At 44.8% G+C, this 23,353-nt stretch overlaps 1 protein-coding gene across 3 annotated transcripts in view; it reads right to left on the reverse strand.

Annotated features, from left to right (window-relative positions):
* The window catches only part of RFX3 (regulatory factor X3), a 444,526-nt gene that overhangs the window by 419,314 nt on the left and 1,859 nt on the right, over window positions 1-23,353 (reverse strand). For 2 of the 3 annotated variants that reach the window (XM_059142828.1, XM_059142827.1), the window contains exon 2: window positions 21,362-21,491. The gene's annotated coding sequence lies outside the window, so the exon portion shown is untranslated. Of the gene's footprint in view, window positions 1-21,361; window positions 21,492-23,062; window positions 23,225-23,353 lie in introns of all 3 variants that reach the window. The other variant, XM_059142829.1, reaches the window with a different exon arrangement.

Raw genomic sequence — 23,353 nt, forward strand, 5'->3', positions numbered from 1 at the left:
AATCAAGTAGCAGGAAGGAAAAAATAAGCCTGCTAATACTGTAGGTTCTGTTCCCATGTCTGTTTTCAAGGCTGTTCTTGCTATTTTGCCTAAGCAAAGCTTTTGTTTGCCTTTTTAAGGCTTGCTTTGTTTTCAGATGTTAGCACATGAAAGGGTTTGGCAAATGTGTCTCTCTGAGGCAAAACTCAAGAAGTGAGAAATTCAGACACTTGTAAAATGCAAAGATATTTGCTTTTCCTCAAGTCCACTTCCAGCTCTGCTGTCTGTCAGTTCACCCCTTTTTATCCAACAGTTGCTTGGATAAAAGATGTGTGAACTGATCTCATTCACAACCTGACTCCTACATCCTCAGTGTGGGTATCTAATGCTTGAGCCTCCACCTGACCTACCATTAACCATCAAGGAGTCTTGTTTTCTCTCCTCTTGTGTGTGTGTGTGTGTGTGTGTGTGTGTGTGTGTAAGGAAATTAGTGTAAAGAGGTTTACATCACTGCTTTTCTGTTCCTCTGCTTTTCCCAGGATAAAAATATCTGTTTTTGTCCATCCCTTTAATGGTGAGTTCAAGTTTGACCACCACAATGACTTTGGCTTGTGTTCTCCAACTTACTGAGGGTCTGGCATCTTTTCATCATTTCCCGTTATCTATGTTAATATAATTCCAAAGGCTTTCCTCTTTCGTCTCCTTTCGGTTCACAGAGTACGTAATTCTCCTTCCAGGCACACATCAAAGATGCCTAACGCTGTCTCTTACCCTTCTGTTGCTTACTTCATATACTTGGGTCCTTAGCAAGGCCAGGGGCTAGTTTTCATGTCTGACCAGAGAGTACTTTTCCCCTTTCTCCTCGGCCCACAGACTCGTTTTCCACTTATCAATAAGCAGGTTGAGTTCAATCCTCTCTGCTCCTGTTCTGCTTCTTTAGCCTATACAGTCAAAGCAGGTTGAAACAAGATTTCCCATCTTTCCTGCCACTTGGACTGTGTCATCATTTTGTCAAGATACCAGCGACCTCGCCCACAGTTTCCATATGCAAGTCAAATTCTGTGGCTCGGGGTTCTCCCTACTGCCCCCGCCCCCCCACCGGACCCCCAGCGCCCTCTGCCCGCTTCATTTTCCCCCTGACATTGCCACAACCAGACTGTTCCCCTGGACAGGGAGGGGGGGGACATCATTCCCTCCAAACCACCTTGACCTCTCCCAGTATGCATTCTTGCTTACTTGCCAACTGGAATGCTATGAAAAAGATTTTACATGAATGGGGTCTCTCATTCTTTCCAAATTCTTCAAAGAACTACTTATGGTTAAATACGTTTTGAATGAGTTTAGTGGCAGCCACCACTCAAAGATAGCCTTAGAATCTTTTAATCTATTTTTATCCCTCATGCTTTTCCATTAAAACCTTTGTGTAACAGGTTAGCAGACGCTGTACATTTTCTTGACTTAGGAACTAATTATAAATGTTAGCAATCAATCTGGGGTTATGCTGCTTCGGGCACGTTGTCACTTGATTTTCCACAGTACACGGAAGACGAGAGGCAGTTTCCCTGTCTCGGGAGGAAGGTGGAACAGTGTGTCCCTGTCATCTGAGAGTGAAGGAAGAGTCTGCAAATTTCTTCATCCACTACATCATGTACCTGAAAAAAGCAGACATAACTCTCCTTCACAGAGGAATGTCCCCCGTGTAATTAGCTCCCATTCATGGACTTTAAGGAACAAACTCTTGCTCATTCTCCACTTTTTGCTTCCTCCCTGTTCCCTACAACTGAAAAAAGAATTATTTCATCGCTTACGATTCCGTTCATTCTCCATCTAACCTACTTGTTAACTCTCCCTGCTAATGCTGATAAACTGTCTTTCTTAACTCATCTTTGGTAACTCTTCCCATGGGGATATAGCAGGTAAGAGAGGGAATAAAAAAAACCTTTGAATGTTATCTTTTCGCAGTTTGGTGATCCCAGTTCGACTCAAAAAAAATGATGTGGGAAGCATTTCCCCATTGGCTGTTTTCAGCTAATCCTTTTAAGCTTTGTCCGGACATTTATCTATAGATTTCTTTCTTTATCTCTTATTTTATCTCTCTTTTCAAAGACATTAGTTAGATAGTAAGATACCCTTTGATCTCAAGATAAGTCGTCTTCTGAGAATAAAATTAGAGAAAATCAATAATGTTGTGGGGGAATATTTTAAGACACAGAACGCTGTTCATGTTATATTCAGTGGAAAATGTTATAAAGCAACATGATTGTGCAATCTCATTTTTCAGCCTATTTATCTATTTATCTATTATGTATCTTACACACACACACACACACACACACACAGGTACAAAGAAAGCCAGATAAGGTAGTAAACAGAAGCTTAGGGGGAAACAGAATTATTAGGGCTCTTCTTTCTTTTTTCCCTATATTTTCTTTTTCCTGGAGAGGATGCATTATTTGTATTAAAGGTATTTTTTAATAGCATTTTTAATATTTTAGCACATGTTGTGGACTGTTACCAGCAGAAACTATATTAGAAAGCTTCTATTACTAAAGACTGACTGTTAAAGACTGTCCTTTTTTTGTAGCCATCTCTGTAAAATTATTTCAACTGGTTATTTACCAAAATCAACAGGAAAACAGGCTAACAGAAGGACGAGAGAGTCCTTTCACTTTTCAGAAAGCACTAAACAATTAGAGAACACATAGCTCTCGGCCAGCTGTCTGCTCTAGCAAGAGTGGCAGAGACATGGCAGTTCTGTTCCTGACATGAAGAGAAGGTACATCAGGGTTGGAGAGGATTAGAAGCCTCCACCCCATTGTTCTGGAGTCCCAGCCCCAGAAATGTGATAAAAAGCTAACCTGTGCTGAGTTTACTGTGTGTATGCACTATTCCAAGAATTCTTTATGTGTTAACTCACTTAATCCTGTATGGTAAACTACTATTATCCTGCTTTTATAGATAAGGGAGCTAGGGCATAAAGACATCACTCTGCCCAACGTCCCAGGCAGTGAGTGACAAATCTGAGGTTTGAATAAGGCAGTGTGGCTCCAGAGCTCGTGCTCTGCAGGGCTGCACCTTGCTGCTTCTCATTTGTTCCTACTGAATAGGGTCACTGTCCTTCCATCATAAGAAACACTTCCCTTGCAGTGATGGCTGATTCCACTGTGAGACTCTATCTGAATTAGAGTTTTCCCAAGATACATGGGTGCTCCGATAACAGGTAAGTAGAGAGAAGACTCTGGTTGGATCCCCCAATCAGATCCTGGTTGGAGGACTTGGGTGCACATAGTTTCTCTGGAGGTGGTCTGGGAAGGGAGGAGTGAGGGAGCAGGGAATGTGAGGCCAGCAAGGAGGGAAAGTCAATAAAAGGAGTGTTAAGTTTATTATGGGCAACTGAGTCTTGACTTCCCAGGATCCCCTGGCACATTACTTAGACCTGTCTCAGACTGTCCTGCCCAAGGCTGGGGGAGCATGGGTATCTATCCATCAACAGCATCCTTGCTTGGTCAACAATTGCTACTGGGCTTGACTTGAGTGCTTCTGGGCTGCTCCACAGGCAGGCTGAGCACGATGCCCTGAGCTGGAGAAAGCCCTTGGGCAGACAAAGAGTGAGGAAGTGCGTGGGTATGAGTGCGAAGCTGTCAGTGTACACATCAGCTGTGCCCTGGGGAACTCAGGCAGACCATCGGTTATGAGGGAAGGCTTTGACAGCGTTTCTTCGGTGCCACATCCAACCAGTGTTAGCTCTAGATTTCTTCAAAATGTTGTTAGAGGAAAGGCAGAGGAATGCTCAGTGAATTTCAGAGTGGTTCCCCAGACCAGCCACATCAGCATCCCTTGGGAGCTCATTAGAAATGCAGATTCCTGGGTCCTCCCCAGGTGTCCTGAATCAGAAACTTGGGGAGTGTTGCCCAGCAAGCTGTGTTTGTGGAAGACCTCCAGGTGATTCTGAAGAACATGGAAAATCTGCAAACCACAGCTTTAAGGTAGAAAGGGCCCCTATCCATAAATCAATTTATCCTCTAAGAGAAGACGGAGACTTGAAATTCTCCAAAATCCCAAATAGCCACAATGCAGGTTTCCAAGCCCTGAGAATCTCACAGATTCAGATACTCCCCAGACCCCCTGTAGTTTCATATTTTTTCTATGTTAGTTACAGTAGGTGTTAGGCTGCTATAACAAAAGAAACCAAAGACAATGGCTTAAACAAATAGAAATGTATTTCTAATGTAAAAGTCTAGCCCACAGAGGATGGTGGGGATGGTTCTGCTCTAAGGAAATCATTCAGGGACCCGGGTTCTTGGCCTCTTGGCCATTTCCTTGGGTGGTGTTGGCATCTGGGTAGGCAAAGCCAGGTTCCTGTCTCATCCAAATTCTGGCCATCAGATAGGGCAGACAGAGACAAAGCTCAGAGCCAGAAGCTTATCTTAGTTTGCAAGTAACAGTAGTTGAACGTAATATCACCTCAAATATTCTACTGTTCCAGACTGCGTCACAGGACTGTGAGTGACCACACACAGTGCTGGGCAATGTTGTTGGCAGCTTAGCAGCTTTGCTCCCAGGAAAAAGGGATCTGGAGGACAATCCACAGGCAGTCACAGCGTGTGCCACAGTGACACGAAAGGTGTCACTGCTCCTGTTCTTTGTTTTGTTTTCTACTGTATTTACTCATGTCCTACCTTGTTCCTGGATGGTACTGAGGCGCCTTCAGAGTGTGAGTTAGAAGATCGCATTCGGATGGCTTATTAAGACTCCTACACCACTTTCAAGCCAGAAAGCATCATCTACTACATCTTTTAAAGAGATCTATGCTCAGGTATAGTGGACCAGACATCTGCCATCTGGTAAAGAGCTTATTACTGACAAAGGGACTCAGATCAGAATGGTACTGAAGAAAATAAAGGTACATGACAACATCAGCATTTTTAGAAACAAGGGAGAGAGCAGAGAGAGGATGAACTCAGAGGAGGATGATAGTAGTAGAAGGCAAGCCTCTTCCTACTGCCATTTTGCCCAGACCTGGCAGGGCCCAGGAATGGATTTCTCTCTCTGTCTCTCATCTGTGGGTTCTAAACCCACCCTACCAGGGCACTTGACTAGCAGGTTAGTTCCCAGGTTTGGCTCACATGGGGCTAATACTGGGGGAGCAGGGGGTCTAATGCATGGCAAGACTGGGAGGCGCCAGGAGGCGAGGTCAAAGCCGACATGCTGTAGGACTCCAAGCATCCTTGGAAAGGAGCATAATGAACTACAGGTATAAAAGGGAAAAGTTTGCATGTTTTTTTTCCTAAGAAAAGAGCAAAAAACCAAGTAAAAGAATCGGAGGAATAGAGCAGAGTAAAATAAGGTGGGGAGCCCAGTGTGATGAGCCTTTTCTGAGTTTGGGGCCGGTTGGTGGCGTTTTCTGACTGACGGCTAGTTCTGTGGGCGACGTGGGATAGCAGAAAGAACCAGGGTCGGTGTGGGAAAGGAAAGTGCAAGAATAATGGTGCTCTGAATAGCGCAACTCTCGGAGCTAAAGGAGTATGTCACCTCAGCACAGTCTGAGAATGGATCTTAAACAACAATTTTAAATAAATCATAATTAGAAGGTTAATTAACGGACGTGGAGCACAATGAAAGACACAGGCCTTGAACTGTGCCCTGAAGCCCGTTGACTTGTGCTTTTGTATCTTTCCCTCTAGGAGGAGGGCCTATAGATTATATCTGAATATATCTCAGTAAACCTAACAAGTAAGCACAAGCACAATTAAGCCACTCGGCATAAGGCAAAAAGCCTCGCCCATGTCAACATGCTGTAGTGTCCTTTTAAATTTAAAGCTGCTATGAAGCCTGAAAGGAAATACCAAACAGCAGCCCTATATCCTCTTAATGAAGACCAGCACCTTCATATTGTTATCTCTTTGCTTTATACTACACAGAAATAGCCTGAGGATGTTGTCTTCTTCCTCCTCACCACAGAATTAGCAGAGAATCATACATACCAGACTATTACCATTCATTCCCTCATTATGTAACTCCAGCAGGCAAGAGATCTTCAGCACTATTTAATCATGCACGTAGAACATGCGGAGTTTCAGCAACGTGAAAGAGACAGACTTCTCTGAATGGTTCCAAGGTCCTAGCACACCCTGGGTTTCCATGACCATGCACAGCTTCGCCTCTGCCAAGACAGCGAGATGGTCTCTGTACCTCTTTCCTCCTCTTCCCTGGACCTTACCTCCTCTTCTACCCTCTGCCCTGGGTCACAATGCTCTCTCTGGGTCAAAGGCACGCAGAGCCACCCTACCTGAGGTCACGTTACAAATCTGCTACCCATTACATTACTTGGGTGAGCTCCTGGAGCTCTCTGAAGTCCAGTTTCCTCATCTCTCAGATGAGGACAAACCTAATAGACTCATTGGGAGGATGAAGTCACTTGGAAACAGAAAGTCCTTTAGAACAGTTCCTGGCACAGAGCAAGGAATCAGTATGTTAGATGTTTCTCCATCTCTCTCTCTAGAGATTTTATTTATTTATTTATTTATTTGAGAGAGAGAAATAGTAAGAGAGCGCACAAGCAGGGGGAGTGGGACAAACAGGCTCTCCACTGAGCAGGGACCCTGATGCGCACTTGATCCCAGGACCCTGGGATCATGACCCGAGCTGAAGGCAGACACTTAACCGACTGAACCACCCCGGTGCCCCAGCCCAGCTGCTTTCATTCCAGCTTGTAATATTAAGGAAGGAGACAACATGGTGTCCCCAACCCCTGGCATGGCTCCGACCCACCTCCAGGCCAAGGGCAGCAGTCCACGAGGCAAGCTCTGGAACTCCTAACTTGAGATTTCAGTTCTGTTATACACACAGCACAGAATCTCTAACTCTTGACTCTCCTTTTGGCCAGTATTATGGACTTTTCCCACTTCAAAACTTCAAAACTTCTGCTTCTGGCCGAAACGGAAAGCGGTGGACAGTTATTTCCCACCGGAAATGGCCAAACACAGAGACAGACAAAATATATAAAGCGAAGGTATTCGAGATGCTAGAATTGGACCGTGAGAGAGACTAATTCTTGAGGGAAGGGAAGTGGCACCTGTGATTGCTACAGCTTAGTGACTTCCTTGAGAGATCGCCCCATGCATGGAGTGAGAACCGAGTAGAGCCCAGGAGGCTCCCTCTTTCAGTTGCAGAGACACAGCTAAGAATCCAAGGAGAACTTGGTGGTCCCAGAAAGGAGACAACGGCACAGAAAGATCTCAGAGCATCTGTAGATAATACAGATCAGTCTATATGAACTGGAATCAGACGAAGGAATAGAGGGAAAGAATGGATGACAAAGGAGCACGAGAGGACTTTGGGGGACGACAGATCTGTTCATTGTCTTGATCATGGTGTGTACACAGCTCAAAGCTTCTCACTATGTACACAATGTATGTGGTTTACTGAATGTCGGTTATACCTGACAGTTACAAAACCGTCAAATAAGAAACCTTACCCACAGCCCCGGTTTCTCCTGGCTAACCTTGTAGTTTGGGGTGTTACAAAGATCATTCACAGTTCAGGCAGGATTCACTCCATTCTCTTGGCTCTCTAAGCTCTGTTCCTGAAGCATGTCTGGTCTCTGAAATCTATCACTTGAAAGCAACTCCAGACTTAACCATTTCACTTCATTCCTTTGCCTTCCGCAACAGGAAGGATACCTAGCATCTTTTAAGGAACTGTCATGAGGGAGCCCCATGGAGCACCCCCAGAGAGTGAATCTGGTTCTGGCAAAAAACCAACAAAAACCATATTCTTTCTGGCACCCTGGTAAGAGTGGGCTGTCTAAAAGGTTTGAAACAAAATTAGTGTTGACGTACCATGCAGTAGGCCCTGGGCTTCCTTCCGCACTCTTGGCTCCCTGCTATGTGTGCTTGCTACCCCCCTGCTCCCTTCAGCCCTTAAAGATACTTCCCATAACCTAGTCCCATGAGCCCTGCAGAGAGACAGTGTTAATTCACTCCTAGAATTTAAATACTGGAGAAAGTTCATCTCTAGATGAGAAGTTAACAAAAATAAAGGTGTTATTTAATACTGAGAATTAGGGATCTACACGTGATGACTTTTGCTTCTCTACACCATAAGCATCTGATTTAATTACATACACTGCTATACTCCATTGCTTTCTCCTTGATCTGAGCAACCATAACCGTCCACATGATTACCCAGCAGCTCCTTAACTAGTCCCTCTGCTTCGACCTCTGTCCCCCTCAGTCTGTTTGCAACACAGCTGCCAGAGCCATCCTTTAAAGATAAAAGCTAGATCATGTCACTCCTCTACTCAAAGCCTTGCCTTGGCTCCGTTTCCACTTGGAGCAAAATCCCAAATCTCCCATGTATTCAGGTCCCTTTGTAACCTAGTCCATTGTTACCTGTGACCTCTTGTCCTGCCATTTACTTTATTCTCATTCTTTTCAGTACCTCTAGCGTCTGTTTCATTTCTGGGACTTATTGGGTAACTTACTGCCACAGGGCCTTTGCACAGTCCTTTTGCCAGTAAAGTTCTTCCTACCATCAGTAGCGTAGCTGACTCCTTCAACTACTCTTAAGTCTTTGCTCAGATGGTTCAGTCCCAGTGAGGCCCATCCTGACCTTCCTATTTTATTTTGTTTTATTTGAGGGGGAGCAGAGGGAGAGAGAGAAAGAGAGAGAGGGAGAGAGAATCTTAAACAGGCACCACACCCAATGCAGAGCCCAATGCAGGGCTGGATCTCACAACCCCGAGATCATGACCTGAGCCAAAATCAAGAGTCAAACACTTAACAGACTGAGCTACCCAGGCACCTCTGACCTTCCTATTTTAAACTGCAACCCATGCCTCATTTAGTTTACTTATTGTCATTTATTGTTTGTCCACAAGGGCATGGATTTTGGTGTGTTTCGCTCTCTAATATATCCCAAGCCGCTAGAAAAGACCGTAGCATGTGGGAGAAGCTTAATAAATATCTGTTGAATGCGTAACTGATTTTGTATTCCTTGACCTAGACACGAATTAATACTTGAGTGATCTTGACCCGCCTAAATGTATGTATGCCAAGGTGGTCTTCCATTAGGAGAGAGACCCTAGTCTGATTTGAGGCTGGTTAGGGTGAATACAGGTCACCTCTGGTTGTTTTTCTAGCAAGTTGGGCAGTCAAGCTCTTAGTATTTTAACGATTCTCCTAGTATTTTCATGATTCTCCCGAATTGTGTTTACAGTTTTATTATTATGGCTACATGGCTTGTTCTGAGAGAGGCCCATCTGTCTCATACCTCCTCCCCACTCCATCTGTCTTCCCATAGCATGCTCTCTCTCCCACTTTCTTTCTTTCTGACCTTATGATTTAAATAAGTGCAAAAAATCTTTGGCACTACCCAGAGTGAATGAAAAGCTCAAGGCTCTCTCTGTTGATACAACAAAGGGAAGCCAACTAAATCAATTAGAGGAGTGGGGTGGCAGGGAGTGTGGGGTGAGAAGTTTGTTTGCTTGTTTGTTTATTTATTGATGTGTGTGTTTGTTTAAACTTCGATTCATTCTAAAAAAAGACTTAAAGCTGAGCCAAGGAGAGGGCTGTTTGTTTTTTTTTCTTTTTTTAGTCTAAGGAAGGGAACTAATATTTTTAAACATCTACAAATTGTGAAAGGTGCTGTGCACACATACACACACATACATTAAAATACATGTCATCTGTAACATAAACTAAAAATACATTTAAGTTCAAAATTTTTTACATTTAAAAAAACCCACATATGCAGAAATTTAGAAAAATGAACATCCAGATACTCACTACCCATAATCACAATTTTAAACACTTGGGCATATTTGTTTTAGCGACCTAGATAACTTTTGGCCGAGGAAATTAAAAAACTATTGACATCATAACACATCACCCATAAATATTTTAGCATCCATTTCTAAATTCCCTACATTACCCGAGACAATTATTCCACCTAAAAATATAATTCCCTAATATCTAATTCATATTTAAATATCTCTACTTGACCACTGATTATTATTCTTTCTGATGTTCTCATTGTTCCCAATTAGGGCTATTGGAGCCCCTTAAATCTGACTCCTTTTGATGTGATTCCATCAATCTTTAAGTACTTCATAGCTTTGAGGCTCACCGTCTTCTATCCGTGCCACAGACCAGAAATCACATGGTTCTTAAAGGACCTCTGATTCCTTTTGGGAGAAAAGAGTATTTAGAAACCAAAATCTGGTCACCAGGGTGCTTATTACTCCTGTGATGTCATTGCTTCTAATCTAGGCACTTTCAGGGCTTGGACCTAGGAAATGTATTTTCAAAATAACGTGGATTAATAATGATATTTTCAATTCTCACTTGAAAGTTCAGAGTCTTTGCTCAACTTACATGATTTTCTACCTGTATTATTTAAAACATCTTGATTCTTAATATATTATTTGCTTTATCCTATAGTATTTATGAAATAGTTCCAAATTGCAATACCAACCAGTATTACCACAAATAACAAAATTATTGAATAAAGTGCAAGATCATTTAGCTGCTTTGCTTTTGTTTTGTTTTGTTTTGTTTTTTGTCTTTAGATATGCGGACACTAATGAACTGGGAATTAAGTATCTTGCTCAGATTTTCATCAGTAAGGGGCAGAGCCAATGTTCTACATAGATTCATTTGATTCACTTCTTCTCAGTCCCCATCACCAAACTACAGAAAGAACTAGAGGAGACAATCAGTTGAAGGAAACAGATTGACAGCAGAGAAAGGAAAAAAAAAAAGCCAGAAAGGTACTTGAAACAGAATATGGGTGTGGGGCTGATGAAAAGCCTGCCTGGGGGTGGGTACGGTGAAACCAGCCCACTGATTACTGCCTTTGCCCTAGGATTTCTCTTTCCCCGGTAACCACGGTCCCAGGTCAGCAGTCTCAGGAGCACCTGGGGACTTGCTAGAAATGCAAACTATCAGGCTCCACCCCAGATGTCCTCAATCAGAAACTCTGGTGTGGGACCCAGCCATCTGTGTTTTCACCAGCCCTCAGGAGACTCTGCTTCAGCCGAAGTCTGACAGCCGCTGCTCTCTAAACCTTATGATTTCTGTTCTGGAAAGTAAAATTCCCAGAAGCTTCCTAGGAGAAAAAGGGTTTTTATATTTTTATCCTTCCCCACTCCCCCCACCCACAAAGCATATAAACTTATCCATAAATAATACATAGAATTTTTCTGTGAGTATATTAAAAATGAATATATGTGCTATTACTCCATATATCTCATTCCATTTTTTTACTTTTTGCACACAGCATTATGTTCAATATACACAAGAGTAGGTATTTTGTGATAATAAAAGGACCAGAAATGGAGGATGAGGAATGAAGAATAAAATAAAAGAGAAACCTGCGTGGACCCCCAACAACCACATGCCCCAGACGAGGGACATGACCACTCTGCAGCCCCCAGTCATGTTCCAGTTCATAAAATCGTGGGGATACAAGTGTTTCGTCTCAATGTCCTCAAGTCACAACACACTTAAACTCAATCTTCCTATCTTTAAAATGGGAATAATTACAGCCTGACCCATGAGGTGCTGAGAGAATCCTATGAGAGTTTTGTGAGCTGCAAAGAGCTACAGAGTTGTGACTATTACCAGGTCCTTTTCCAGAACTGACTTATAGTGAGAGCCATACGGCATGTACACAAAGGTGGTTCTCCACACCACATCAGATCCAAGGACAGCCAAAACTAAAGTGTGTGTCTAATGAAGAAGTGTTTCCCTAACTGGAAGTGTATCAGTGATGACATCACTAATACACTAAGGAGCCTTAGTATATTAGTGATGGTGGGAACCTTCCATGCTTGTTTTGCTCTTTTAAAGCACCTTCATTTGTGTGTGTGTGTGATAAAAAGTTTCTTTTGAGTTATGTTGTTTCATTTTCTCCATATTTATGTTGCCGTGCCCTATGTTCTGCTTTTCTCATACTCAACAACCATCAGCACTCAAAACAGCACAACTGAGAAGGGAGGAATATGCACCCACAGTCTCAAATTTATTAGGGATTAAGTGAACCCCCAAGAAAAATCAGCAATCACAAATATTCTGTCTTCACTATGCTTCTTTCTCTATACTTTCTTTTGGGCGGGGTCATTTAAAATCATTTGCAGAGTGACAACCAACACGTCAGGTCTGTGCCGATGATCCACACATTCGTGTCTCTTGGCCACATGTCCTTATTAGACCCCAGACCCACATAGCTCACAGGTTTGTGGACATATTTGAGTCCCAGAGATCCACAAACTCAATATATACAACACACTCCTGCCTTCTAGGCCACCCCTCTACCCCGATCCTCTGGTTTCATTATTTGTGCAACAATACTCTTCCCTTTTCTGGCAAGGCCAGATGCTTCTGACTCCTCTTTGCTCACCAAATGGTGATGAAATTATTTCCATTTTACCATTAAAATGTCATTTGAATCATTTTAATGCCTACAGTTTCTTTCTAAATTTAGCACTTGAGTATCTTTTATCTAAACAATTGCTGTAGCTTGATTTTTGTCTTGACTTCAATCTCTTCCTACTTCATTTCTTCTTCCAGAAAATATCAAAACTTTAATGACTAACATTTACTGAGTTTTGATTGTTTACCAACACCGTTCAAAGCATTTTCTGTATATTATCTCATTTAATCCACACATAAGGCATGCATTAATGTACCACCTTGCTCCTCTGCTATGAAACCTTCAACTGCTACCTATTACTTCCTCCATGAAATCCAAGGCTTTCATTGCGTTCCCACTATAGACCATCAGGCAGTTTCCTTACCACCCTTTCCTGGATTCACTATGTTCGAGCCAATTGGATCACCTATCATTTCCCTAACGCACCATGTGCTCATGGCTCTGGTTTCACCCATGCTATCACTCAGCATTTTCCATCTCTACCACTGCTCACCTTTTAAACTCTAGCTTAAATACTATCTCCTTCACCAGACTTGCTCTAGCTCTTACAGTAACCCTCATCATTGCTTTCTTTCTTTTGTTAATTCATTCACTAAACATTTATTCCCTTCATTGTTCTTTCAACCAAAGTTTAATTTTACTGCTAGGCACCCATGCTGCTATTGTACTTCGCGTCTCTGGTATGTTCCTTAGAAATCGGTCTTAGACAACCAACAGAATGGGAGAAGATATTTGCAAATGACATATCAGATAAAGGGTTAGCATCAAAATCTACGAAGAACTTAGCAAACTCAACAGCCAAAGGACAAATAATCTAATCAAGAAATGGGCAAAAGACATGAACAAACATTTTTCCAAAGAAGACATATAAATGCCTAACAGACACATGAAAAAATGCTGCAAATCACTTGGCATCAGGGAAATACAAATCAAGACCACAGTAAGACACCACCTCATACCAGTCAGAATGTCTAAAATTAACAAATCAGGAAATGACACATGTTGGTGAGGATGTGGAGAAAGGGTAACCTTCTCACACTGTTGGTGGGAATGCAAGCTGGTGCAGCCACTCTGGAAAACAGTACGGAGGTTCCTCAAGAGGTTGAAAATAGAGCTACCCGATGGCCCAGCAATCACACTACTGGATATTTACCCCAAAGTTACAAATGTAGTAACCCAAAGGGGCACCTGGGCCCCAATCTTTATAGCAGCAATGTCCACAACAGCCAAACTGGAAAGAGCCAAGACGTCCATCAAGAGATAAATGGATAAAGAAAATATGGTATAGGGATGCCTGGGTGGCTCAGTTGGTTGGACGACTGCCTTCGGCTCAGGTCATGATCCCGGGGTCCCGGGATCGAGTCCCACATCGGGCTCCCAGCTGCATGGGGAGTCTGCTTCTCCCTCTCCTTCTCCTCGCTCATGCTCTCTCTCACTGTCTCTCTCTCTCAAATAAATAAATCAAATCTTTAAAAAAAAAGAAAGAAAAAGAAAATATGGTATATACATATACAATGGAATACTACTCAGCCATCAAAAAAATTAAATCTTGCCATTTGCAATGACGTGGAAAGAACTAGAGTATATTATGCTAAGCGAAGTAAGTCAGAGAAAGACAATTATCATGTGGTCTCATTCATATGTAGAATATAGGAAACAGCACAGAGGATCATAGGGGAAGGGAGAGAAAACTGAATGGGAAGTCATTAGAGAGGGAGAAACCAGGAGAAACTCTTAACCATAGGAAACAACCTGAGGGCTGCTAGAGGGAAGGAAGGTGCAGGGAGGGGGCCGCTGGGGGATGGACATTAAGGAAGGCACTGAGGTAACCATTACTGGGTGTTATATAAGACTGAGGAATCCCTGACCTCTACCTCTGAAATGAGTAATACATTATATGTTAATTAATTGAATTTAAATTTAAAAAATAGGAAAAAAAGAGAAATCTGTCTTAGAGTAGAGATAAGATTAACACGTCTGTTTCCCCCTCATGATTATGTTTGGAGGATCTCTTCATTTTTGTAGCTCAGTCTACCACCTCTTTGACATGGTGCTTAGGATTCATACATGCAAATGTTCATTCATTCATTCACTCATTCATTCCAAAAAAAAAAAAAAAAGGCATACAAACCTCTTGTGTTCCCAGAACCGGTACAGAACAACAAATAACACAGTGACTGCCCTTTGGAGTTTATAGTCCAAAGGATTATAAAAGTCTGTTTGCAAATAATTAAAATGCAACACGGCATATGCAGGAAACACAGTAATTAATCATGCCTCCCCAGGGCAAAGGCAGGTGACAAAGGGTGTTTGAGCGAAGTCTTTAAGGATAAATAGGAGTTCAGGAAAGGAGAAAGACAATCCAGAAAAAAACAAACCGTATGTCAATCAGCCTCTGGAAGTCCTTAGATACCATGCCAAGTGGACATGATTGTAGGAAACTTAAGGTAACTTTGAATAAATATTTGCTGGATACCCAATGAATGCTTTCTCCCATTTGTGTGGTTCTAGAATCTTACACCACATGGGGAATCACTTCCTTTTATCTACTTACATTTGGGGTAAAACCCAAATTTTGGAACCCCTTTTCTGGCTCCACAGTATTCACTTGCACAACCCACAGGCACTAGCAAAAACTCATGAAATGAAGTGGTCGTTCTGAGACGGGAAGAGACATGTGATGTGCACGAAGTAGGAAAAGGAGCATCCAGCCCAGAAGATTAGGTGCAGTCCTCTAAGGAAGAGCAATGTAACTCGTGTCACCTTTCTATGGGTAAGTTTTCTTGTCTGGGTGTCTGTTTTAATGTGGGAAGAGTTTGTTTTCAAATTTGTTGGGCTGTCAGTAAAATCACTAATTTTCATCAACAGTACAATATGCAAGAAATCTAAGCCTCTGCTAATCTCCTGAGGTCAGCATTATTTTTTCACACCAATGCTTTGACCCCCAAACCTGCCCTTTTAAGAAGAAAATCTAGGATCAGTCATTTGACGCGCACCCACGCCGCTGGTCTCGCCACACACTCATACATAGTGTCCAAGTGCCTCAAAGGCTTTTTTTTTTTTTTTTTTTGACAACGGAAAGACTTAGAAGTCTTTTACTTCCTAGGTCCCAGGCTTCAGCCAGGTCTACACAGTATGCCACTGAACCCCGGTCCCACTCCGTCCAGGGGATTCTTGGTGATCCCTGTGGAGATGTTCTTGTTTTGACATTTCAGGGGGTTCCACAGTGGGGTCTGCTCCCATGCCTGAGCTGGGGCTCCCCATATCATAGCCCTATAACCAGACCCAGAACAACTGCCAGCTGTAGCCCCCAAATCTGATGGAACCAATCTGTCTTGGCCTCCATGTTGAGCTCCTTGGGCTAAATAACCTACCCAAGTTTACACAGCTAGAGAGAGCACATGCGGTTTAGAGGCAAAGTCAAGTTTACAGGTAAAGCCAAGACTTCTGGGAATGTCTTACTTTCCCCAGGAAGTTCCTCGCCTCAGGTGAGAAGTCTCTGTTGGTTTAAGGGCTTGAGAAATGGGACATAGGTTTTGTGAGATACCTGAGCTTTCGGGATTATCAGCACTTGATGACTGAGAACCTCATATCATGTCCAGCAGATCTCTCAAAGGAAGGATTCCTTGAGTCTGCGTGGCTAGACTCCTGCTTCATTTGGTGACTTGGAGCACATGATCTTTCATCTGAAGGCATTCTGGATGTGTCTTCCTGTGCTTTACGCAAAGCTCCGTGTCTGACCCAGTGGCCTGCTGGCATTGCGCAGGGAGAGCCTTTTCCATGCCACATTTGGTCAATCGAAATACGAACTCGATACAAACATGAGGGAGGAACAGTTTTCAAATATGACCTCAAGATTTCAGAATGCAACACTTCAGGATAAAAAGGCTCAGGAAACGGGGTATCTGGGTGGCTCAGTGGGTTAAGACTTTGCCTTCAGCTCAGGTCATGATCTCAGGGTCCTGAGATCGACGAGCCCCGCATCAGATTCTCTGCTCAGCAGGGAGCCTGCTTCTCCCTCTCTCTCTGCCTGCCTGTCTGCCTATCTAAAAAAAAAAAAAAAAAAAAAAGTCTCAAAATGTGAGACATACAGCATATAAACCCACGTTTTTGTCCTTCATCCATGCATATTAACACCCACTATAATCATACCAATAACCCTAGTACGACGTACCCTTCAAATTATGTGATATATATAATAGAACTCTCCATCAAAACGGATAATGAAATAATAAACATAAATTTTGACATGAACACACTTCCTCTCATCCGAAAAAGATCTTTTAAGAACGATAAAAATAAACGTCTTTCCGAAGTGGGCTGCTGATCTCAAGTCCCTGCCAACGTTTCATCACATCCCCTCTCCTCACTTTTAACTTGACCCTTGACCCTCCTTGCCCCCGGGGGTGTGGTCTTCTCTGCCAAGTGGGCGCACGTGCCCCAAAGAAGGCAAAGCGAGTGCAAAGCGTGGAAGCCCGGGCTGGGGGGCACCAGTTCCCCGGGCTTGGCTCTGCGTCAGAAATGTCACCCCCTTCCAGGTTTCCATTCGCTCGTTGGCAAATGGAGCGGGTGGCGGAGGCAGGGCATCAGGTGACCTCTGTCTTTCCGCCCCTGCCATTTCAGAAGTCTGGTGAGCTGAGATGCTCGGCGCCAGCCTCCTCCCCACGCTGAGGCCCACTCAGAGGCCCCGACCCAAGGTCCTGCGTTTCCCCCCGGGATTGCTCACGTCCACAGAAGCCCCTCCAAGCCCAGCCGAGAGAGAAGCCCGGCCACCCACAGGGCTTGAAGGGAACATTAGAAACAGATCATATTTTTCATTTCAAAATATTTATTCCGTTGTTGTTGTTGTTTTTAGAAATAAAGGCGTTCTCTAGTCTGTGGTGATTCAAAAAGGCGGGGGGGGGGGTGGATACATGAACAATTCAAGAGGCGAGTGTGTGCCCATCTCGGAGATGGGGCCGCCACGGCCGGCTCGCTCCAGAGAGGCCGACGCACACCGTGCTCGCGCCGCGGGCCGCCCCGTGTCCACGTCCACACCGCCGGATCTGTTCCCTGACGGCGACCTCGGCAGCTTCCCTTCCGGGCGCTACAAGAAGCCCCTTGGCATCCCCGCTTTTCCAACAGGGCGTGTGCGTGGACACCCCGCGTCCGCTCCCCGCGGCCTCCTCTCCCGCAGGAACAAATCCCCGTCGCGTCCCCCGCGGCCAGCACGCGGCCCGCCGGCCCCCCGGGGCCCCACGCGGGTCACCCGCAGCCGGTCCCGCGCGGGCGGACTTGCCGCCGCAGAGAACAGGGTCGCGGCGGGACTCCGGGGCTCCGAGTCTGTGGTGCCCTCCAGGCCCCGATGTTCAGTGTGGGCCCCCGGGGAGGGCCGACCTGGCCTGCCGGACCCTCCCGTGGACGCGCGGTTCCGAGAGGAGGGCACAGACCTCCCGGCCCGACCCCTCGTGCTCCTGCGTCAGACCCGGGCGGCGAAGGGGTGCGGGGGCACAGCCCAGACGGAACGTGCACGGGACACATCTCTGAACCTGTCGCGAGGGAGCCCCGACGCCAGATCTGCTGGAGGCGCAGGGACGTGTCCAGCCCCTAACGCGCGGGTCATGGACGTGAAACGGGCACCGCGGGGCGGGCCGGGGACCCCCTGCCTCACTCGGGCGGGAGGAGCGCCGGGTCGCCGGCGGGGAAGTCTGCGGCTCCAGCGCCTTTCAATGCAGTGCTTACTTTATTCACCAGGGGTCATCAAAGGTCTGGATTTTCTTTGTCTACTTGTTGATCTGTGCGTCCTCTGCACACGCAGGCACCCCTCAGGTCTTCAGCCTCGTCTCTCAGGAAATGCCACTTTGCTGCTCCCTCTCCCCACCGCTCCCCACCGGCCCGACCACCGAGCTCCCAGCCAGCTCCTCCTTCTAGACCTCTACCAGCAGCGACAGACAGTGGGGGGGACGTCCCCGGGAAGCAGGGCAGAGATGCCCTTCGTAACTAGAGAAAGAGGAAATGTAGTATTGGCTTTTTTTTTTTTTTTTTTTTTAAATAATCACTGCTTTGCTTCCATTTTTCAACGTTGAAAAGGAAAGGTAAGACTGACCCACCTCCTGTTTTCCAGAAGCATGAACTGAACCGTGTGCTTGGAAGGCGATGAATCACGACTCCCCCACCTGTTCGATTGTGCTTGGGAGCTATGTTCCTCGATGGCCAGAATGGGTCACTCAGGATTCCCTGAGACCTTTTCAGCCCCCATGAACAACTAACTAAGGGAAGGCTTCCAAGGAGATTCTGGCACCAGGACAGGGCACGAGGACCGCACAGGTCTTGGTGGGCCTGGGGATGGCTCGACTGAATGTGTCCTTTTGAGAGGCTCAAACTGTTTATCCTAGTTTTCCTGGGATGACACCCTTAAATGTCTTTAGCACAAAGCCAATTTGATTCTTTCTTACCTGTGCCCTCTGAATAAGCCAAACTGTATCACTGAGAAGCTCTAAAGTGAGGCAGGCATCAGCCACAATGAGGTGTGGATTTGGCTTCTAGAATTCTCCCCCAGGGCTGTGCAGCTCCTACTTCAGAATCAAGTCTACTTGCCTTTCCTCCTGCTCCCAAACAGGCAGAAAACCAGTCTTGTTATTCAAGTGGGAATGTTTCATCTGTTTTCTTTTTATGCTTTATTTTAATGCAAGAGTAGGGGGAACTTGGGGGCATTGAGCATATGCCTTCAGCTTAGGTCACGATCCTAGAGTCCTGGGATCAAGCCCCACATCGAGCTCCCTAGTCACCAGGGAGTCTCCTTCTCCCTCTGCCTGCTACTGCCCCTGCTTGTGCTCTCTCTTTCTTCGACAAACAAATAAATAAAATCTTTTTAAAAAATGAAATATTACAGGATCAAAAGTCCTATATATATGCATCCTAAATATACGAGGTAATAGCATTGAAAGAGGCAATCAAGGGGCACCCGGGTTGGCTCAGTCCATTGAGCACCTGCTCTCTGCTCTGGTCATGATCTCAGGGTCATGGGATCAAGTCAGGTTCCCTGGGAGCCTGCTCGTCCCTCTCCCTCTGTACCTCACCCAACCTCTGCTCGAGTTCTCGCCTTCTGTCTCTCTCTCAAATAAATAAAATCTTTAAAAAAGAGAAAGAAAGAAAGAAAGAGGCACTCAAGACCATGGAATGAAGAAGGGGTCAAGTGTGGGAGGGAGCACGGTTGCGGACGCGAGCTCTGAGCAGCCTGAGGGGACCCAGACCACAAGGTTGCACTCAACGATTCGGGCTGCTGGCTGTTTTCTTATGGGCTTGTCAATGACGCAATAGAAAGACCGTGGGACACATTGTGTCAATTGACACAGTGGTGTCAACTAAAGACAATGACTTCCTAAGTCTTGTCAGAAGAGAGTTGACAGCCGACACGAGTTGAGGGAACCTGGCTTGGCACAGCCCACCGAGAATCCAGGAGCTCTGGAAACCCTCAGGCCCGCCCGTCTGCCACTCTGCCTGGTTTTTAAGTTACAAAACCACTACCTATGACCTCTTAATTTCTGACAGAATATGGATTTATGATCATGAAGAAGGGAGGCGGGGAGGGGGATAGAGGCCCAAGGCAAGGCCGGTTGCTGTGTATTTTCTCTTGACACAAAGTCTAGCTTAAGAGATTAACTAGAAAACCCTCAAGGAGCAGGACTGGTGCCCTGGCCCCTCTGTTTTATGTGGACTCCTACAATGCAACACCAACTCCTGCAAAAGTGCAGCTTTTCCTGGCGTCCTCCCGGGAAATAGCAGGGACGGTTATTTCAAAGTGACATTTATATTGTCGACGGGGAGCTGATGGCTGAAGGGGGAGATAGTGATCAAGGGATTTAATCCCAGGACCAAGGGGAGGCAGGTGTCTGTGAAAAAGATAAGAGAGCCCAGAGCTGCCCATGGCCTCTTATATTTAGACAAAGGAAAAATACCATGAGCACAGAAGGCTTCACCAGTGTGTGTGTGTGTGTGTGTATGTGTGAGAGAGAGAGAGAGAGAGAGAGAGAGGAATAAAAAACTAAAAACTACTAACTTTGTCCAATACTTCTTATTTGTGCCTCCATCATGCCCTCCAATGACGGCTGATTTCCTTGTCCTCAGACACAGTAGTGATGTCCCCTTCTCACCAGCCCCAGAAAATTATCAGTCGGTCAACAAGTATTTTGCAGAGCCCCACAGGTCACAGACACTATGCGGCAAGCCCACAAAGTCTATCCCATTCCAGAGGTCTACCTACCTCTCGTGGTGACCCAAGTGGTTGTTTACTTGTTTGCTTTTGTTTTCGAGCGTGCCCTCAGGCTCTCTTGCCAGAGAGCTCTTGCACAGGCTGGATGACCAGCTTGCGGGGACACTGGAGAGGGGACTCCGGAAATAAATAGAGGCTGCATTGGATAATCGCGAGGGCTCTTCTGCTCAAACACCTCAGACTCCACATCAGATGCGAATCACCGACCAACAGCCTGCGGAGTGCGTTCCTACTCAGCGGTAACTCCGAGAGCAAATGACAGAATAGGACTGCCTTGCTTGATGTCATTTTACCTCATGTGGGAGCTGAGGCTGTCTTCCTCCCTGCCTGGTCTCCACACATTGCCGATCCATGCCCCACATCATCGTAGTCCAAAGTGATGAGTAAAAATGCACTTCAGGAATCAATAATAGATTCCCAGCAAATATCAGAGGGTATATTAGACAGAATTCTGAGGGGTATACAGAAAAACCCCCAGGTGAAATAGTTTTAATAGAATAACGTTGTGTAAAGAAACTTGACAATAGACATTTTGAGACTGGTGTAGGAGATCTGTGATCATGTTAGGGGCCAAGAGGTCTAACTTTGTATCCCATCACCCTCAGTATGTGTCTTCAACTCATGGTGCAAAATGGCTGCTGGAGCTCCTGCTCTCGTCCCAGACAGCTGAATGGAAGCAAAAAAGAAAAAGCATACCTCTTGCCTTTTATGCAGCTTTACTGGAACTCCCAGAAAACGTTTTCACTATATCTCATACACCAGATATAGACTCAAAGAAGGCAGGAAAACATATGTACGTGGACAGCACTGGCCCAGGCTTCTGTGACTGTGGGAAGAAAAAAGAATAGTTATCAGAAAGCAGTTGTCAGTTTGTCCTGAAAAGAGTTTAGGTACTGTACAAAACAATGTAATATTATTTATTGTCTTGGTTGCTGTTTTCCTCAATATTTTAAAGTGAATTCACATATACCAGAGATCCAAGCTTCCAAAATAAATGGTGGGGGAAGAAGTTTCAAGTGCAATTTTACCTTGAGAAATGAAACTAAAATTCTGAAACTATATTTAACTTTATACTTATAAGATTTAGATTATAATATCAATTGTTTCTTTCTTTTCCCCAAAGCAGAGCAAATGCTGATTATTTCATCTGATGTTATTAATTTTTTTTTTTTTTAAGATTTTATTTATCTACTTGACAGTGACGGAGAGCACAAGCAGAGGGAGCAGCAGGCAGGCTCCCTGCTGAGCAAGGAGCCTGACATAGGACATGATCCCAGGACCCTGGGATCAAGACCTGAGCCAAAGGCAGACGCTCAACCCACTGAGCCACCCAGGTGCCCCTTATCTGATGTCATTTTAATGAGAAAATGATTTGATAACAATAGGGTACTGTCCGTTTCCATGTCTTTTCTGCATGGTCGTGGAGAGAATCTCTGTGTGAAAATACATACGCCGCTTTTACCAAGAGTTTCTCTTTAGCTTTTGATATTCAAGCCATTCTCTGGAAGAGCCTATCTTAGCATCCAAATTCCAGATGTTCACTTTGAAATTTTCACGGGTGGCCTTCTGCCAGTCCCTCATCTGTCAGGGACTTGGAGTGACATGATTACGTTTTCAACCTCACTTTAATTAACTTCATGAGATCTTGCCCTGTTGCAAGGTCTCCAAGCTCTATTTACAACGGATGCTTATTACCGGAGACACTCACAAGGTACAACCTGCTAGAGAGTCAGGTACAGATATTTCGGTGGGGGAGGGCAGAAACAGACCCTCCTCTTCAGCGGGGAGAGATGTCTGGGTGAGTGTTAAAATTCTAAGTGGACAGTTCATTGGTAAATATTTTTGCATTATGAAGACTTTTGTTTCCACTGACAAGCTGATGAAGACAGGAGTTTAGATAACAGAGCTGCGGATAATGAGGACTTTTTTTTTTTTTTTAAACTCTGTGTTGTACTTCAGTTAGGAAGTCAGTTAGAAAACATTACATATATATACATACATATACATATATATACACATACATATATAGAAGTGTTTTGCATGTGATCTCGTGTAATGTTCACAGCCTATAGCATAAAGTCTTAATTCCCATTTACAAATCAGAAAACTTGGGGCGCCTGGGTGGCTCAGTGGGTTAAGCCTCTGCCTTTGGCTCAGGTCATGATCCCAGGGTCCTGGGACCAAGCCCCACATAGGGCTCCCTGCTCAGCTGAGCATCTGCTTCTTCCTCTCCCTGCACCCCTCCACCTGACTTGTGCTCTCTCTCAAATTAATAAAATCTTATAAAAAAATTATAAAACTTAGCAAATCTAAGTAAATTCTAAGTCCAGGACTGTCTTCCTCCAAGGCCTATGCTCTTTAGTCTAGAAATACATTCTGCTTTGAGATTCTGATCACCTTGCTTTTGAAGATTCCCGCTGTTGACGGAAAGGACAGGCAGGACAGAATGTTTCTTTCTGGGTAGCTTCACAGAAATCAGGCTTAGAACTTGGAAGGCAGGAGGCCTTTATATCTTTATGGGCTTTGCAGCCCCGTGCATATAAATTAGGGTGTTTTCAGCTGCAAAAAAACAAACTCTTGCTGAAATTGACTTTGAGAGCAGCGATGATCAAAGTAGGATCCCCAGGCCCAAAGAGTCAGCAGAACCTGGGACCTTGTTAGAAATCAGAAATACAGATTCTCACTTCT

This window comes from Mustela lutreola, chromosome 12 (genome assembly GCF_030435805.1).
Source record: "Mustela lutreola isolate mMusLut2 chromosome 12, mMusLut2.pri, whole genome shotgun sequence".
NCBI classification, from domain to species: domain Eukaryota; kingdom Metazoa; phylum Chordata; class Mammalia; order Carnivora; family Mustelidae; genus Mustela; species Mustela lutreola.